The sequence below is a fragment of the Schistocerca gregaria genome, chromosome 1 (genome assembly GCF_023897955.1).
Source record: "Schistocerca gregaria isolate iqSchGreg1 chromosome 1, iqSchGreg1.2, whole genome shotgun sequence".
NCBI lineage: Eukaryota > Metazoa > Arthropoda > Insecta > Orthoptera > Acrididae > Schistocerca > Schistocerca gregaria.
Window position 1 is genome coordinate 538,286,492 of NC_064920.1, and position 17,732 is coordinate 538,304,223.

Genomic DNA, 17,732 nt, shown 5'->3' on the forward strand with positions numbered 1-17,732 from the left:
CTCTGATATCTAGACAGACGTTCTATCATCCTGTCCTTTCTTGTTGCAACTGATTTCCACATGTTCCTTTCCTCCCAGATTCTGCGCAGCACCTCCTCATTTTTTACCTAATTCTGAACGTTCTTCTCTATCACCACATGTCATCTCCTTCGATTATCTTCTGTTCCAATTTTCCCGCTGTCCATGTTTCGCTACCATACAATTCTGTGCTCCAACTGAACATTCTCACAAATTTCTTCCCCAGCTTGAGACCTATATTTGATACTAGCAGACTTCTCTTGGCCAGAAAGGCCCTTTCTGCCAGTTCTAGTCTACTTTTTATGTCCTCTTTGCTCCGCGCAGCATGGGTTATTTGGTTGCCTAGGTGGCAGAATTCCTTAACCTCGTCTACTTCGAGATCACCAGTATATTGAGTTTCACGCTCTTCTTATTTCTGATACTTCTCATTAGTTTCGTCTATCTTAGATTTAGTCTCTGCACTCATTAGGCTGTTCATTCCATGCAACGTATCTTGTAATTCTTCTTTATTTTCACTGAGGACAGCAGTGCCATCAGAGAATCATCATTGATATATTTTCAGTTTGAATTTTAATTCAACTCTCGAACCTTTCTTTTGTTTCCGTCATTGCTTCTTCGGCGAATATACTGAACAGCTGGGGCGAAAGCATACATCCCTACCTGACACCGTTTTTAATGCGGACATTCTGTTCTTGGTCTTCCAGTCCTATTAATCCCTCTTGGTTCTTGTACATATTGTGTATTACCTGTCTATGCTTATAGCTTCCAACTATTTCTGTCAGGATGTCGACTATATTGCACTATTTTACGCTGTAAACCCTTTTTCCAGGTTGAAAAATCCTATGAACATGTCTTGACTTTTCTTCAGTCATGCTTCCATTTTCAATGTCAACGTCAGAACTTCGCCTCTGGTGCTTTCACCTTCCCTAAAGCCAAACTGATCGTCATCTAACAGATCCTCAGTTTCCTTTTCCATTATTCTGTATATTATTTTCTTCAGCAACTTGGATGCGTTAGCTGTTGAGGCGATTGTATGATCATTCTCGCACGTGTCGGCTCTTGCAACCTTGGGAATTGTGTGGATAGTGTTTTTCCGAAAGTCAGATGGTATATCGCCAGCGTCGTACATTCAACACACCAATGTGAATGATTGTTTTGTTGCCACTTCCTCAATAACTTTAGAAATCCCGATAGAATGTTATCCATTCCTTCTGCCTTTTTTGATTGTAAGTCTTCCAAGCCCCTCCTAAATTCCGATGTTGATATTAGATCCCCTATCTCTCCCCTACTGCGTACTGTCTTTTCTTGTAGACGAAGGAACAGGCTCGGTCTGGTACGCAGAGCAGTGCAGACCGCGAGTGCTGACGAGCGCCCTCTGTGTGTGTCAGGTCCCGCGAGTGTGCGCCGCGGTTCGCCAGCCCTAGTGCGGACACGTTCGCCCCACGCCCCAGCCGGCCGGCCCCCGGGATCCTGCGCTACGCCCACGCTGACGCACACCTGGACGCCACGCCTCACCACGTGAGTACGGCCGCACTCTCGCCCTGTACCAACACTCTTACCGCTGTTTGCAAGTGCCGTGATGGATGTTATGTATCTGATGTAACTCGACCACTGTGCAGCAGGTGTATTTGTTGACACAAAAATCACGAAAATTCAGCGAGTGGGAGGGGTGGAGGAACTGCAGTACACTTCGTTTGACAACATTATTGACTCTGAGAAAATATTAGTACGTTTATATAGTATTCATGCAAGTAATTTAAGGACAAACATACAGGATGTAACGAGTATGCAGATATTTTTATGTGTGGTACCTTAATATGTATGTACATCGACGTGTTGGCTATTTTTTCTCTGCGCCAGACAGTCTTCCCACAAATATGTCACACACTATACGACCTGATGTTTTCTGCACTGTCTTAACTTTCTGCACTAGGAGGACTATGCGTTTCGGTACAGGTTAACCGTTTTGCGATTACAAGTCCACACTTCAACACCTGAAGTGCTGCCCGGGGTAAAGTAAGCAATAACGGCTTAGTCTTGCCATGTGTACTTGGGTGTACCACCCAACCTAAAACCATACGACTTGTAATGGCTATAATTATTAGTCTGCAGATGATGTGAATACTGAAGTAATGTTGTTCAGTACGCTGGTCTCAGTCACCAGTAGAAATACATGCGCTTATACCCGTTACACCCTGTACTATTTACCGATAACGCTCGTTGCTGTTGTAAGATACATCGGCTTTACCAAACAGCGTCGTAATTGCAATAATTATTATTAAGTCTGTTCCTCTGCTGCTTTTTCTATGTTACAGTAAATTCTGTAAAAGTTTAAGTATTTTAATTGTTCATTGGTGTAGAAAACGTAAGGATGTACAGAAGGTAACTGAAAGAAATCCGGAAAAAGACGTGGAGAAATGACACTTTTATTCGAAGTCTCTGAAGTTACAGCGATTTGTGATGGTCCCTCGTACATTAGGAAAGCAATGCATGGTTGGTAAAAACGTCCGTGATCACAATGAAAGGTAGTGCATGCTCTGCAACGTGCTCCAGTGTTGGCCGAATGGTTGGTAAGGAGTTCTTGGAGCAGGGCGTTGCACGGCTAACAACTAATGGATGCTTGTTGGTGCTTGTGGACATTGTGCAATACGGATCCGGGGTGTAGTACGACTTCTCACCTCTCTCCATTTGACGATACGTAATGCAGCCAGAAACGTTGTCGAGCACGGTCGTTTTTGTGGTTCAAACTCCCAGTCCTAGACAATGAAATCCGCCCCGTTATTTATACCTCGTATCAATTATGAGTATTCCTTTTCCCTTTTCATACCACTCATATCAGGGCTCCCTATCTCTCTTCCCTCCCCGTGTTCCACTATCCCTTCTCATCATACTAACAAATAACCACACACCACCTACCTTCATGTCCATAGATACTTCCCAAGGAACACTATTTTTATCCGCACACCGTTCACCCCTACAGATCACACAACGTTTCTGTGCCACAAAAACATTTTCCACGCTAAACGTCCCCCAAAGTTTTAGTAAAAGTGGTGTAAAAAGTTCCTTTTTAAAGAACGTCTCTGTGTCTGCAACGTGTAGTAAATAGGTACATTAGTTTTATTTTTCTCTATCAGTTTTTTTCATTTTAATTAAAAATATAACCAACCAATTTACTTTGCGTAAATACCATGATAAATCTGTCTCTTTATAACTTTTAAAAAACATTTGTAAATTTTTTCACCTGTTAATCATGATCGTTTCGGTTTTACTCAGGGTGTAAATGTTAAGTTGACAAACCAGAATAACTCGAAAAATAAGCTTCCCACGAAAAAAATGTGTAGAATTCAAAGTTTATTATTTTCGAGGGGGACATCTCCGGGTGCTAAAATTAGCCCGCCACCCCAGCCCCCTGAGGGTGAGGAGGGAGGCAACTTTAAAATTTCAAATGGGAACCCCCATTTTTATTGTAGAATCAGATTCTACATAAAAACTACCTACATTTTGTCTTAAACATTTGTTTTGATTCTTGTTTTGATTTATTCGTCAAACGTCGGCCAAAGAACCCGAGACAGAAGCCAATAGGCAATTTACTAACAGTTAATATCAATAGGTTTCAACTGGAAAAACAAGAAAACGTGATGCCATATTAAACTGTGACCGATAGTTTATTTAACAAATTCAGTTGCTTATTTGGCCATTGCATTATCCAGTGACTTAGCGAGACTGTTGACTTTCCCCCACAACTGGCGGCCCGACAGGCCCGCACTGAGCAACAGTCAACATGCAACGGGCCGCAGTCACGCACTCCTCCGCCATGTGACATCACGTGGCGTGATCCTGTGGTCTCCGAACAGGGCGAAGTTGCCTACACACTGACACGAAGCCTTTGCTGTATTCGGTCTACATACGCATCAGTGGCCATTTTGTTGACAATTTAATATGTGAGCTGGGACTGCATTTGTTGTTAGCCTCTCGCTAGCTGTCTCTTAACAATACGGCGGACATGGATTTTACTCGAGTTACAACTGTGTATTCCATAGAACAATAGCCCTTCACCATCAAACATCTCATAACAACAAATTATTATGCTGAAACATGATAATGATTCATACCAGCAGTAGCTCAAGGCTATTGAACTGCTCTTAAAACACTTACTGATCCAACAAAAAACAAGCTGACCGAATTAAAAATCGATTGAACGCAATAAAAAGTTATTTACAAGAGCATCGAATAATTTGTCTGAATCGAAATTACACTACAGACATCAGAATATTCACATGTCCCGGTCTTTCGCTGGCATAATTGTACAGCTAATAATTCTACCAACGTTGCAATTTTCAATGAAAACGCCACAAACGTAAATAATAGTATCACCCAACAGATTGTAACACGTGAGTACATTACACCGCTTGTACTCGGTACACAATCCAGTAATGAGCTTAAACATTTACTGAACAAATTCTGCTTCTCCATCTGGCAGCGAGATCAGCATTAAAAATTATCATCATCAACCGAAATTATCAGAAGTGTTCTCTTCCCTTTTGTAATGCTCATGATTTTTAGGTGCCGTCCGTTACCTGCAAATACTCGCTTGATCGACTTCCCAGTCCTTCATACAGTACACAAAATATCTAATAGTACACCTGAAACAACGCAATGTTAATGAAGTACAATATTTCACTAATGTATGCGGCCAGCGCAGGATCATCGTAAATCAGTAGAATCAATCGTGTATATTGTACGTGTTTTTAATGCAGTGTGGGCAATGGCTATCACCGAATAAATCGGAAAGAAGTAAGAAAAGGATGCCACAGTAATGAAGGTGAGCCCAATGGCACATGCGCAAGTATTAGCTAACGCAGCGTGCATCAGCTTCACTGAGATTAGCAACACACGCTGGCGGCGGTTACGACTAGAGCACAACAAGTAAATGAATTCGTATGCAATCCGATTATACATGACAGTCTCAATCGCGGCAACAAATCTAGCAATTGCTTCAGGAACAATTACATTACGTGACAGCAAGAAGCCGTAACCTGAGACATTATGGTCATTACGGATTACCTGAAAGCACTGAGTCTACAACGCTGTTAAGGTAGACAACTTCTACACGTCATGTTCGTCCACAAACTTCAATGCTCGGTGCACTCTTGGCCAAAATACACAATGACGGCGTCCAGTGAGACAGAGCACGGCGCCCTCCGTCAACTAAACAAGTTGTATGCGCAGACCGTGCATACAGGATGGCGCAAAATTCACTGGACAGTTGGTTAAAAAAAAGTAACAGTAAGACAGTAGGAAATTTTAACACGTTAAGTTATTATCAAATGCTGATACTTACGCCTTGTCGAGTTGGCATACATTTCAGTGATAAGCAAATCAAACACAATAATCAAACTAGTCAGTTGTCGAAAGCTTGATCTGTGAGAAGTGTTTACCGCTACAATTTTCCGAATTGTCACAAGGCTGGCGAAATAAGAAAGGATTTTCGCGTTAGAAACATTTTATAAAAGTGGTGCTACTGCAGTTGTTAACGAATATGGAAGACACTTTAGATCAAAACCACCGTTTAACTAAAAGAGGACACCATAAACGCTGGGAATATGAATACCTACATTGTCTTTAACAGGCCACAACACACCTCGTATCGCGGAGTCGGATCGGAACACCTGTGTCAGTCCCTGTCTCTGCGGCGCACATCGTTCACCCGCTGTATGGAACGAATACAGCCAGCTTGACCTCTTCTGCAGATTCACGATCCATCCTTCGTCGGTGACACGTGAAAGTGTTTGCAGTGTCTTACTAGCAGAAGTAATTTTCTCTGAAAGTGTGTCAAAACACTACAGTTTTGTCTGTAGACGGTTGTGATCACCAGAAATACTCTATTCTCTGTGCTAATAGAGGATCGCTTCCTTGTGTACAGAGTACTGAAACTACATTGCCTTCAACTACTGGTCAGAGCGCATTAGTTTACTGTACACTAAACGACCAAGATAGTCTCCTGCCTTTCACTCCAGTAAACTATCCAAGAATGGTAGCTTGTCATCCCGTCCCATTTCGGGAGTAAATTTAATCAATACTTTCAGCATTTCGCGGCCCTGTCAGCAACTGTATAAATATTAAATTCAAAATTAACAGCCTCAGTTGCGGAGTTACCTAGATTTACCTAGGTTTCAATTGGGATAACGCAACCTTCTTCAGAATTACACTTAATAATGTTTGTCCATAATGGACATTGTCAAACTAAAAGTACAAATACACCAAGTGTCGTCATATTTTAAAAACTTAACTGAAAAAAATTATGCACCTAGGCATAATAATGACGATGTTGGCATTCTAATGTCCTTCCCACACCTATGTTCTTATTAGGTGATTAAACTTCTTGCTTAAGCACAATATTGTCCTAGACAGGTCACACATTGTAAGCACGTGATGTCCTTTTCATATCAAGATCAAAGAATAATCAATAAATGTTAAGACAGTAGTTCCAAATACGCTCTGCACAGGTTAATATATACGCCCTTTTCCTCACTTGCACCTTTTTTCATATCATTTTTTTGTAAATTCTAATTTAAGAGTTAGGTTGCGTCTTGCCCCAAAAAGTACACATCACACAGTTTATGCGCAGGCGCGAAGTAATGCTTCCGCTTAGACGGGCCTCATGATGTTACTGTCAGTTCCAGTACAACACTCGTGGCTGCCGCATCGCGGTCGGGAAGTGGGGCTGAGGCAGCTTCAGGTAAGTTTTTAAAATATGATGACACTTGGTGTATTTGTATTTTTAGTTTGACAATGTCCATTATGGACAAACATTAGTAAGCGTAATTCTGAAGAAGGTTGGGTTATCCCAATTGAAACCTAGGTAAATCTAGGTAACTCCGCAACTGAGGCTGTTAATTTTGAATTTAGTAAATTTAATGTTGGGGCGGACACCGTTCGTGTGACTGAGGGACTGCTGGAGTACATTTTCACTGTGAACTCACATCAGGAATGTGTTGCCAACGTGCCGTAGGAAGCAAGTCGTACGCAACGTCGCAGAGTTTAAAGCTTGCTTCTCAAAGCTCTCTACGAAAAAGCTTGCAGTGGCTGGCGCAAGTGGGCATTCCATCGCTACGCTCTCCGCCATCTCAAGTCATTCGTCGCGGTACAGGAAGTAGGATGTCGTTGAGACACGAGGGAACAACGTCAGCACCACGATAAAATAAGGGCCGGCCATTGTGGCCGAGCGGTTCTACGCGCTTCAGTGTGGAACCGCGCTGCTGCTGCTACGGTCGTAGGTTCGAATCCTGCCTCGGGCATGGATGTGTGTGATGTCCTTAGGTTAGTTAGGTTTAAGTAGTTCTAAGTCTAGGGGACTAATGACCTCAGATGTTAAGTCTCATGAAGCTTAGAGCCATTTGAACCATTTGAATTTGATAAAATAAGGGAAATCAGAGCTCGTACGGAAGGATATAGGTGTTCATTCTTTCCGCCCGCTATATGAGATTGGAATAATAATGAATTGTGAAGGTGGTTCGATGAACCTTCTGCCAGGCACTTAAACATGATTCGGAGAGTATCCATGTAGATGTAGATGATCATAGGTGAAAAATGTAGGTCCAAAAGATTCAGAGAGTTTTGTACAGGCACCCTTATAAAAGGTGGCGCAACGTCGAGACAATCAATTATTTTTTGAGAGTATCAACAAATGACTGCTAGTTAATAACGTGCCGTTCGCAGTGTCCCAGTCTGAGTACTAATAACCCTGCCAGAAGGTTTGCCTGTATGAGGGTGGGAGAACTGATTTTGCTGTCATTGGGCTAAGAGGGATATCTTTCTTGTTTACCTTCGACAGTCCATAAAGCCTGGGTGAAAGAAAAATGCTAGATCATAAACAAAAGTGCCGTGAGACGCCTGCAGTTTCTGTATAAAGTCCTCATATCGGATAAGGGAAAACTTCATGCGTAACACTCGATGCGGCTGGATCTGTACATACTTAGTGGGCATTAAGATTGGGTGTGTCCGTCCTTCTCTACGACGGATTGCACTCTGCTGGAGATACTTTCTAGGGAGCAATAACAGCCTATTCTCCCTCAAGAGCCGGGACAAGGATAGGTACTGATGTTGAACATTGGGGTCTGAAACCAAGTCGACGTTCTAAGTCATCCCAAGAGAGTTCCATTCGGATGAGGTCGGGAGTCTGGGTAGACCAGTCCATTTCAGGAACTTGCTGTTCACAAACCATTGCCTCATAGATGTTGCCTTATTAAAAGGTATGTGGTGATGCTGACACAGTGGTCGCCTGCGATCTTTTCCTCTACTGTACAAATTAAACTTATTTTCTTCTTTTGATGACGCCTTAGCTCCGCACTTTTCGCGGGGTCGGGGTGGTTGCAATTGGATTTGGCAACTTTAATTGGAAGGGGTGGCCATATGCCATTCCTGCCACCATCCTGTAGCCCCTGGGATGGAATAAGAGTACCCCTTATGTTTATATCTAGTGTAAATCATAAAATAGTGCGAACGTGTTTCGAATGTCTGCAAGTCGTGTAACTGAGCGGGACATGGGGACCAGCCCGGTATTCACCTAGTGGGATGTGGAAAACCGCCTAAAAACCACACCCAGGCTGGCCAGCACACCGGCCCTCGTCGTTAATCCGCCGAGCGGATTCGATCCTGGGCCGGCGCGCCAACCCGAGTCCAGGAAGCAGCGCATTAGCGCTCGCGGCAAACCTGGCGAGTTACTGTACAGATTATGTTGTAAAATATGTTTATATCCTTCCCCATTTAGCGTTGTCTTTAAACCAATAAGGGCACCACACACTAAACACATCCCAGTACCTTAGCACCACCTTATCTAAACTTCACTGTTGTCGCTACACATGATCGATCATAGGTAACGTCCTCCTGGCGTACCCCAAACACAGATCCTTCCATAGGATTGCCATAGGGTATAACGTGATTCGCTACTCCAAATTACTCGGTTCCAGTAATCCACTGACCAGAGGCATCGCTCTTTACACAACTTCAAGCGTCGTGTGACACCGAGTACAAGAAATGTAGGGCTTATCAGGAGCTGCTCGACAACCGCACCTCATAATTTTTAACTTCCAAGGCACAGACAGTGCGCTAGCTGAACTTCTGGTAGCATAACCACCCTCCGCAGTGCTCGACGATTCCTGTCCGTCGGTACGTGACGTCTTGGTTTAGCTGCGATTGTTCCTTCGCATTTATAGTTCACAATCACAGCACCAATAGTCCATTTGGGTAGCTTTAAGAGGGTTGAAATGTCCCTGATGGTTACTCACGTGACATGCAATGACTAATCCGTATTCGAAGTCACTTGATCAGACTGCGTATTTTCCAGTACTTTATGCAGATGACACGAGTGTTATAATAAATCCCGTTCCAGAAAAAGTAGCTGAAGATATTGTTAAGGATGTCTTTCAAAGAATTATTAAGTCGTTCTCAGAAAATGGACTCTTCCTTAATTTTGAAAACACACTGTTTTGTACACCGATAGAGTCATACCGCCAATTGATGTAGCAGATGAACAGGGCTGAGTTAACAGGGTAGATTTCTCCAAATTTTTGGGTGTTCACATCGATGACAATTTGAACTGGAAGAGGCATAGTACTGAGCTTCTCAAACAAGTAAGTCGTCTTCTTTCACTCTTCTTATAATCGCTAGTCTTCGTAATAAACAGATCAGCCTCCTAACGTACTTTGCATATTTCCACTCAATAATGTCTTATGGAATAGTTTTCTGGGGTAACTCACAACTTTGACATAAAGTATTGATTGCACAAAAGAGAGCACTGAGCATAATAAGTGGTGTTCAGCGCAGGACGTCATGTAGGCACCTATTCAAGGAGTTAGGTATTTTAAGCGCACCATCAGAGCACATATATTCGATAATGAAATTCGTTACAAATAATCCATCTCAATTCGCGAAGAGCAATGATGTTCATACGTACAACACTAGAGGGAAAATTACCTCTTCTATCCGTTATTGAAGCTGTCAGTTGCTCAAAAACGAGTACATTATTCAGCAGCCGAGCGGTCTTAGGCGCTGCAGTCGTGGACTGTGCGGCTGATCCCGGCGGAGGTTCGAGTCCTCCCTCGGGCATGGGTGTGTGTGTTTGTCCTTAGGATAATTTAGGTTAAGTAGTGTGTAAGCTTAGGGACTGATGATCTTAGCAGTTAAGTCCCATAAGATTTCACACATTTGAAAATTATTCAGCAACAAAAATCTTTGATTATTTGTCCAACAACACAAAGTGTCTGGCAGGTACAGATCAAGTTTTAAATCTAGCTTAAAATCATTTCTTTTGGACAACTCCTTCTACTCCATGGCAGAGTTTCTGTTTAAGAAATGGTAAAAAGAAATGTACCTCTAAATGTAGTTGCATGTGTAGAACTAAAAATTTAAGTAATATTAATATTAGCATGTGTGTGTATATATATCTTGTAATCTGACTTGTTCCACATCATATCGATAAAATAATCGGGAAAATGATCTACGGATCATGACATTATTAAAACTAAACTAAAAGTATCGAGGAGGAAACCCTTCGAATATTGATACATACATACCGTTAAGATGTTCAACAGATATAATGACTGAGAAATAGACTATAATCCTTTCATTAGGTCTTGAAGGATAAGACACCCTTTTCTAAAATATCGTGTATAATATAGGTATGTACGAAGTGCTTATGACTGGATAGCTGCATAGCAGCCAAGAGATAGTTACTATGTTACATTTTGCCCAGAGTTTGGAGGAAGGTACAGCTTTCGGTTGTTCCTCCTATTTTTGGGTACTCCTAAATTTGACTTTATGCATGCCTGTGGCTTTCTTGCTCCTTGTTTCCTTTCGTTCTGTCTGTAGCTTGCCCGCACTCTAAGTGCGTTGCAAATCTGCCCAATGGGCACAGAAGCGCCGGTGATCTTTGCGTCCCGATGTGTCTGTTCTGGGAGACCTCTGACTTCTTGAAGAAGCCTCGGGACATTGAGTAGAAGTGCTCCCGCAGGTACGGATCGCCTGACATCTGGTGAACCAGCTTCGTTGGATACTCCGGCGGTAGGTGCAGCGCCATTTTGAGAGTGCGGTTTTGGACTCGCTGGAGCCGATCCACATGCTGTTCCACAATCTTGCCCTAGGCACCAGCTGCGTAGTCAGTGAGCAGCCACATGAACGCCTTGTATATAGCGTGAGACCAACGTTCGATCACGCTATGTCGATCACGGACTGAGGACCGAGTGCAGCTGGTGCGTGTGTCCCATAGCCAGGCAGCGAATGTCCTCTAAACGAACGCACCTCTTCACCGCTTCACACGTGGGTCTAAGTGTCAAATGTGACTCCAAAGTATTTCATTGTCTTCGTCCACGATACTAGTGTCGCAGAGTTCAGCAGAGGGAGGAGGAAGGGGGCAGAATGGGATTGGGCGCCGGGCGGGTATGATGGCCTGAGTTTTGCCTGGTTTCTGTGAGGCATGGCCAGGCCACTGAGGTACAAAGGGACTTTTTCGGCAAATTTGGCAGTACCGCGTCCAAGGACAAGGTGTTGGCATTAGACTGCAGTCTTGTTTGTCTCATCTGCGAGTCAAGGAGCGTAACCTGGTTTCCTTTTGCGAAGGGAACACGCCGTTCTAGATTTTAAATAAAATCAAAACTGTTTATTGTGATGGTAATGTGTACAAATGGTATCGTGAGCTTAAAGCTAGCTAACGAAAGTTCATAATGAACAGAGGAGTAGGCGCTCCTTAGTCGTGACTCATGAGACGGTGAACAAGATCGAAAAATATTTTGTAGCGACCGTCGATGTGGACGAGATGAATGCGATATTTCCAGAAAACTCCAAATCTCTTCTTCCTGAAATCATTACTGATACAGTGTCACGGACCGACGCTCGAATTGGCGGCCTTTGCTATTCGTGTGGCAAGTGCCTGACTGACTGAACACAGAGTCAGCAAAAACGCATCTTCAAGAAAATTTATCAAGCGCTTGGAACTGGGGTGTGACTTATTCCTTGATGACATTATGAATGGTGACCAGGGCCGGTTTAATGCCCAAGCTACAGAAACTGTCGATTACGGTGCCCAACTGAGAGGGGCGTCGAAGGCTTCTCAACTGTAAGATTGCTATACGGTCGTATCACAATAAGTAGTAGACCGGTAGGGCAATAAACTTAGATGGACACCAGGGTCAACCAAGAATAAGATCTGCATGCACTGTATATCACAATTAGTAGCGAAAAGTGACGAGTCTGGAAGTGTGCGAGGGGAAAATGGCAAGGAGAGGGTGAAGGGAGAGCCATGTTAGAAGTCACTTGTGTGGAAAAATATTCTAGAACTGGCCGTGCTGGCGACCAAGGTGGATGGTCCACTAAACCCCTGAGACGAAAAGATTAATGCAGCGCGTTACTCTGAAATCCTAGGATAAAAGAACTATGGAGGGTGATACAGAACAAAAAAGAACAGGAATGTTAACGAATGGAGTGTGCTTCTTGCATGAAAATGCACGGTTCCACTACAAACCACGTTTCCACTACTAAGCACATCTTGTATTCGTTTGGTTTGGACATGATTAACCATTCCCCTCACAGCCCTGATCTGCGACCTTACGATCATCATTCTATCATCTATCTGAAGTTATTTATGGGTGGCTTAAATGGCTCTGAGCACTATGGGACTTAACTGCTAAGGTCATCAGTCCCCTAGAACGTAGAACTACTTAAACCTACCTAACCTAAGGACATCACAAACATCCATGCCCGAGGCAGGATTCGAACCTGCAATCGTAGCGGTCGCGCGGTTCCAGACTGTAGCGCCTAGAACCGCTCGGCCACTCCGGCCGGCTTTTTGTGGGTGGAATTAGGTTTTCCACCGACGGTGAGTACCAGAGGGCCGTCAAACAGTGGTTCAAATAGGCAGCGGGAGACATTTTTGACCAACGCATCAGAAAGCCCATCAATCGGGTCATAAAGAGGAACTGAGTACGAAGACGACTACGTCGACAAATACTGTCTGATGCAAATCTTTGAATTTGTAAATTTTTCATAAATGTATTACCCTTTCGAATTTTAAAGAACTGAGTAGTGTTACTTTATGGGCAGACCTAGTGCAGTAAACCAGACGGTCTGTTGGTCCTCTCCTCGTTGTAGTTAACGTCGGAGCTCGCGGAGGCCCCTGCTCTTACTTAGGAGCGCATTACCGTCGCCATCAGGGCCGGCTGAGGATTAGCTGCGTGTCCTTGCCGGCGGCCTTTATGTGGGCCGTCGGGCACGGGCAGCGGGATTGCGCGCGCGCGGTCCACTGCCGTGTCACTGCTGCTCAGTGGCCGGCTTAACGCTGGCGGTCACGCGACGCGGCGCTGGCGATAGTAGAGCCACTACACCGGCCCGCACTCCAGCCGCCACGCGAACGTTGACCCAGTCACGCCGGCACTGCGGACTGCACTGAGCTCCGCTGCAGGAGGGCAATCGTGATAGGCACCGTCAAGTCAGGCTGTTGTTTCAGAGGGGACACGGTTCCAGCACACGCAGGGAACAGAGGCACACGACGAAAGAAACTCTTGTGTTTTGAAGTCTTTTATGTAAGGGGAACTCAAATGAAACAAGAACACCAGGCACGGAATGCTTCCATTCAAAAATAATCACCACACTTGTTAATACATTTATCCCACTAGGAGACGAGACGATCAATGGTTCGTAGAACGTGATCGATAGCTGACAGATTCACAACCTCACCCACTGTTGACTTCCTCGCCCGTCTGAAACCCACGTCCCAAGCGTGTCTTTCTTCAGGTTGCAAAATATGTGAAAATCACACGGCGAAAGATCCACACTGTTTCCTTACCAAATCGATGAAGCGTAGCTTTCTTCTAATTAGCAGTGTGGGAGTGGGCATTACGGATGGACAGAAACTACACCTGTTGTGTACGGATGCCGGTTGGGCTCCCAATGCAAATAAACAGCTGGCAGCTGCACTGGCCACAGTCGACAGGCTTCTGGCTGTGGTGGCGCCGGGGCATCCAAGAAGAGCACTTTGGCACCTCTAGAACCTACAGCATCGTCTGAGACCCCTGCTAGCGCTGCACTTTCCTGTTCCAACATCCCGGCTTTTCGACACTCACATGATGGTGACTGGTGAACAGCGGTGGGTCACAAACCTCTGGGTGCAAGACGAAAGTGGGTATCGGCCGCAAGACTGTCCCTTTTTGTTTTGAAAACAGGTTTGGCGTATTGCCTGCTGCTGAGAGTACTTCTGAACCAGCACAGGGTGTCTCACTTGCTGGGACTGAGGCCGATCCTCTTGAGAACAGGCAAGTGAAGACGGTTTGATTGATTGTCATTGGGAGCGCTTTACGGAAATAATGGGCCTGTCGTTAAAGATGGCCAGTGTTCACTATGCTTACTGGGTGGTCTCTTCCGAGACGGGGAGGAGGCATAATGAGGCCTGCCACCTGGGTTCAGAGGCGATCCCTGGTTTCTACAGGCGGCTGGCTGATTTGGTGAAGACAGCTAGCCTCGCTCACAGGCTGGAAGTAGAACTATCGCACTTTATAGTCATTCACAGAACCGATCTTGAGCTTTGGTATGGAGTAGAGTGGAAGGCTTAAACAAGAGGCTCAGACGATTCAGTGATGATTTTCGATGTCAATTTCTCGACCTTCGCTATTGGGTGGAGAGTTGTAGGAACCTCCCAAGTATGTCTGGCGTGCACTATACGCAGGAAGCGGCTTGCTACAGTAGTGGATTATCGTGGTGTGCTAAATTGGTTTTTTAGGGCAGAGAAGTCCCTACATAAGCTAAATAAGGTGCGTTCTTCTGAGTCACGGAGCCATTCAACAATCGGTATGTGAACACTCTCGTCGTCGGAAGATCTCCTTCCCTTGCTCTTCTCTCAGCCTGCAGAAAAGATGGATATCGATTGGTGCACAATCTTCCTTCCTACCCGATAAGCAACATCCATGACACTGGCGCCGTCACCAGATAGTTGGCACCATTTCTCTATGGCTGGACGCGACATTGCATTTAGGCATATACCGCCACAATTTCACGGCAAACCTCCGTGCGATTTAGACATTTCGCCCACAAGAACTGTAGTGTGCCGCATACTTCAAATTTGTAGTAAGTTCCTAACTTCCACGCCACTCACTCGAAAACTGTGTTGCATCTGTTATCTGTACTGCAGCATATCTGTGTCTGCATTAAACACAGAGCATGTACTTCTTTCTGAAAATGTACCGCTCTCGTTGTTCGACGGTCTTAGCGTGGGCACTACATGTAGCTCAGTATTTGAAGTTCCTAAGTACATTCCTCTTAAAGTCTGAGAGTATTTTCTCTATATGATACACAAATCAGCCAGAATATTATGACTGCGGACCAGCTATCATATAGACTTGTCCAGGCGATAGGAGCGTCACCAGGCACGTAGTGTCAGTGAGTGTCTAAACATTCATGGTGGTGTCTGTTTGTTCTATATCGTGTCTCCCTACCACTTTCGCGCAACGATGCTCTGAGCGTGTCTTTTAGGGAATTGACTAGTTTGAACCTGGGACCTGTTGCTGGTAAGGAGACGCCAGACCACACATGACATGTAGAATTCAGAAGAGTTCAGTGAGACTAGCGATGATATAACTAAATACTAAATGATTTCAGCGTCAGCTCCACTGCACTCCCTGTAAAAGAATCTTAATACTAACTAAATGTAGTGGAAGGGGTTCAAGGCTTTCCTATTTTTAGTTAGCTGGTAAAATAACGTCGAAAAAGCAGTTAAGTTTACAATTGGATATTTTATTCTACTCACAAAACATCGTTTATAAATTGCACTATTGATAAAAGGAAATGTTTTAATACAGGATGGTAAAAACCAACTGCGTTCAACAAAAATGTGAACGAATATTCCCTGAATGGGTTTCCAAGTTCTACAATCGATCGAAGGATGACCTATTCCATATCACATCTATAATCTAGGTTTAATTTAAGTTTCAGAAAAGATAAAACTATCAAAAGGGTCTACAGTGACCCTCAATTATCTTTAATTACTTATCTAACTTGTCGTAAATTACAGTGGCTGACGTGGCTTCTCAATAACTATATAAAAGAAAAATCATCACGTTTCAGATCTGTTCTTCAAGTGGCAAATGTGAACACCATGAGTTTTAATTAACGATCGACACTAGTATTACGCAAAAAGAGGGTGTAACAGATGAGACTCCTGCAGTTCTGAGTGAAGCCTTATGCGCTCAAAAATGCGGCATCGCGTGCGTTCATTACCTTATCGGTGTTAAGGCAGCGTCAGGGCAGCGGCGGGCAGCACAGCTCCGCTCACCTCGCCATCTCGGAACTAACTCTCTCTTAACTTCTCCTTACTACAATTTACCGAAGTTGGTTTAAAAAAACTATCTGGCTGTGTTTTCATCTGACCAATCAGGGTCTCAATGTTAACCTTAAGCTCCGCCTACAAAAATTCTGTCTATCCAATGAGAAACGTTATACTTATCGTGGTGGGGCAATGTTTTTAAAGTTTGCAACGTAACAGAGACGCTAAAAAGTCTCATGCTAAAACCTGCAGCTGGTGTGGTCCTTTTAGCGTTATCGTAAGATCTATACTGTTCTTCTGGAGGGCTCTATCTTTTAACATGGACTGGGGGGTGGTCCTGGACGTACCTGAGACGCGAAAAAGTCTCACACTAAAACGTGTGGGTGGTGAGCCCTAGTGGTTAGCTGGCGACGTGGGTGTGCAGTCCGTCCCTTATCGTAGGGCCTTCTAGCTTAACACGGTTCTGCTCTCGGCTTCTGTTCTCATTTCTCCCCTCGGAACTGCGTCTGCCTCATGGTGGGAAGGTACGACATGCATTTAGGCATTCTTGTGTTAGTCTGTGGTATTCCATTTGCTCACTCGTTACTCGTATTACTTTGGTTAATTTAATGTTACGATTTATTCGGAGCTATGTGACGTACTACTGGATTTGCTTATCATGTCAGGGTTTTCATGGAAGGTGTTGGATTTGCCTGACATCTTACAAGTGTGCTGTCCAACTGTAGAATGGGGAAGGCGCGCGATCTTTCTGAGGTTGACCGATGGCATAGTTGTGATGACCCAGAAACTTGGCACGAGCATTTTGAAAACTGCACGACTCGTTGGGCGTTCAATGAGTGCTGTAGTGAGTGTCTTCAACGTGGCGAAACCAAGGTCAAACCAGGTCCACATGTCGTGGGGTTGGGCAGCCGCCCCTCTTTACAGGCTGGGCAGACTGGTGAAACAGGACAGGCGGCGAACTGTGGCCGAACGTACATCAGGTTTGAATGCTGAGCACAGCACATGTGTGCACCGAACACTCCTAATGATGGGCCTTCGCAGCCGACAACCAATATATCTGCCAATGTTAACACCACGACATCGGCATCTATGACTGAAATGGGCACGGGACTGTCAGCACTGGACGTTTCCACAGTGGCAGTGTGTTGCATCGTCTGATGAATCCCTATACATTCTTCATCATGCCGATGGGGCGGCAGTGAGAATTTGGATCGTAGAGGGAGGCATGCGAGGGTTATCTGTGCAGTTGTGGGAACTGTGTGTCAATGTGGCTTTGTAGCTAACGCACCTACCTGGTAGGCAGGAGACTCGGGCTCGATTCTCGGCCTCGGTACAAATTTTCATTCGCCGCTTCAGTCTATATACGTAAACTCACATTTGTATGAGACCAGTAAGTGTAAGTGTAAGT

At 44.5% G+C, this 17,732-nt stretch overlaps 1 protein-coding gene across 1 annotated transcript in view; it reads left to right on the forward strand.

Annotated features, from left to right (window-relative positions):
* The window catches only part of LOC126355586 (cGMP-dependent protein kinase, isozyme 1), a 1,149,467-nt gene that overhangs the window by 239,217 nt on the left and 892,518 nt on the right, over positions 1-17,732 (forward strand). Inside the window, exon 2 of the mRNA XM_050005953.1 lies at positions 1,407-1,536. The gene's annotated coding sequence lies outside the window, so the exon portion shown is untranslated. The remainder of the gene's footprint in view (positions 1-1,406; positions 1,537-17,732) is intronic.